General features: G+C 35.5%; 1 long non-coding RNA gene across 1 annotated transcript; it reads right to left on the reverse strand.

Annotated features, from left to right (window-relative positions):
- Positions 1-918: 918 nt before the first annotated feature.
- Positions 919-1,763, reverse strand: LOC118477380. The gene is made up of 2 exons (XR_004858330.1): positions 1,563-1,763; positions 919-958 (listed from the first exon to the last, which is right to left on the reverse strand). It is a non-coding gene; the product is annotated as an uncharacterized LOC118477380 (long non-coding RNA).
- Between the last annotated feature and the right edge of the window lie 728 nt (positions 1,764-2,491).

Consider the following 2,491-nt stretch of genomic DNA (forward strand, 5'->3'; position numbering starts at 1 on the left):
ATATATATATTGTACTCCCTTTGTCCTTCGATACCGCCACATTTCTCTTCTTCTCTTGGATCCAATTGTTCTCCTTTCCTCTGTGCACAGAGGTATTTCTACCCTAGAATTACAAAATTCTATCTGCTCAGTAGCTAGTTTTGATAAATGTTACGTCAAATATTTTTGAGTTTCACTATAGCAACCTTTTTCGAATACAATTATTTGAAAATTGTTATAACAACTACGAATAATCTTAAGATTTTGATAGAGCAGATATAACTTTTGGTATCTGACCTCAAGGTCTTAGCAATTAAAAAATGGCCAAAAATATCAAATGGAACTGTGTTAATTGTCATTCTATGATAGCGGTATGTAGCTATTTGCTCAAGTCGTCTTTTGATGTTACGGTAGAGTGTGTTTTAAAACCAGCAATATCAGCGTCATCATAAATTACAGAACACGTTAAAACGCTACTAATGTTTCTGCTCGTTTCAAAGAATCCGCACCATCTTATCACAAGCAAACGTAAAACATCAATGTGAGCGACCCATGAAGAGACGAATCATAAGCGGAGCAATCCAAACTTCGCCATAATTATTTATTAGACTATATCACTCCGAGAATGACATCGGTATGGTCCATCACGTAAATGACGTTTAACTGTGGGGAAAAGACGTGCCTCTCATCTTTGAAGAAAATGTTACTGTTTTCTTCTTATTTTGAAAGATGAACAGTAGCAATTACTAATGTGTCATGTTTGGAACTTTTAAACTTTATTTTAAAACGTATTTAATTTCTATTGCATTTTGGAATGAATGTTTGCATAAAGCCTTTCCAATTATATTTTCCGAGCAAGCCCATAAAGCGGATGAAAAGAACAACTTGTCAAGGGAAAATATTCAATTACCTGAGTTTTAAGCCTCAACAGGTAGGCTCTTTTTTCCACTTTGTTAATGTCACCCACAGCAACGCCGATCTGAGATGGGAAAAGAATATTGTCCCAACTACAGAGTTAATTAAACAACATTTAAAACAAAAGACAACTTTTAGCTTTACGCTAAAAGATTTGCTTTTACAAAGGTACGCATTAGAATTAACATCACATAGCAAATTAGTAGTGCATCATTTCTGTGCGCCATCATCTTTCTTAGAGTTGTGAATTCTGTTCCTTGCTCAAAGACACTGGGAAATACTGGGATCTACTATTTTATTACCTGATTTATTATCGTTGTATTCTTAATGAACAGGTAGTAACAAGACGTTTGATCACCAAAGAGAAAAGGCTTGTATAGATTTGCAGCAAAACGGGCAAAAGTCTAAAATAACCATCTACCAAGATGATCACTAAAAGGTACATGTGTGAAGAGAATATTATTGTGCTGTGTAATGGTTTGATTAATTAATTATTGTGGTGGAATTATTGAACTTGAGACAGAACGACACAGCTGAACAGTTTTCCCTTTCTAAATTTGCTTGTTTTAAAATAAATCTATCTTGATATCCCTTTGAAGCAACAAGTAAGTATTAACTCAGAAGGATGTCAATTTAGTTAATATTTAAAAATCAGTTAACAAGCTCACCATCAGATTCGTTAAGCACAGTGGCATAACCAGAGAAAACAAGGAGAACATTATGTACAAGTCAATCGAGAACGGGGTGTTGTCAGGCAAGACAAAGTTGTCCCTGAAGTTCAGCTCGCCGGTTGTCATGGCTAGTACGGTCAGGATGAAAGGCTGACCCTTCCTGAACCCTTCCTGGAAGAAACAGGAATGCCATACGATGTAAATGAGGAAACTGAATATTTCATCTTGGTTTCAGTGGCGAATTTCATTTAGTCAAGGTATGAACCAATGCCTGATTGATGCTACGAGCGATAATTACTCCCATATTTAACCATAATTTCTAAAGCAATGTCAATAGCACCATGTGATAAATTGAGCTAGAAAACATAAAAAACTTACTTTTTAATCAAAAACTCATTCCGCCCTGGGTTGTATTTTTTTACACGACCTCCACAGTTATTTAAAAAAGTTGCTGTTTACTTAGTGTTAGATCTATTATTTGACCGATGTATTAACAATGAGCTGTTATTGTGCCACAAAATAGTCATACTCATAACACAAACAGATGACTACCCCCAACCACCCTCCCTCCTCCTTTGTGGGCTGTGAAATATCAATAAGAATATGGCTGGACCAAAATGATTTTTTTACTTTCCTCGTACAAGACGCTACAGTTTCTATGTTAGTCATGATAACTTTTAAAAAGGCTTTAAAATTTATATGTGAATTTCTCCTGGGATTCTCGTTTAAAAAAAGCTGGACGACAAAACTCAGAGTCGAAACACACTCGTTTGATGAAGAGCATGTAGAACATGTGTACATAAGCACATAACAAAGGTTGTGTGTGTGTGTGTGTGTGTGTGTATGTGTGTGTGTTTGTGTGTGTGTATGTGTGTGTGTTTGTGTGTGTATGTATGTATATGTGAATGTATCAGTGTATGTATGTA

Source organism: Aplysia californica, unplaced genomic scaffold, assembly GCF_000002075.1.
Source record: "Aplysia californica isolate F4 #8 unplaced genomic scaffold, AplCal3.0 scaffold00076, whole genome shotgun sequence".
NCBI classification, from domain to species: domain Eukaryota; kingdom Metazoa; phylum Mollusca; class Gastropoda; order Aplysiida; family Aplysiidae; genus Aplysia; species Aplysia californica.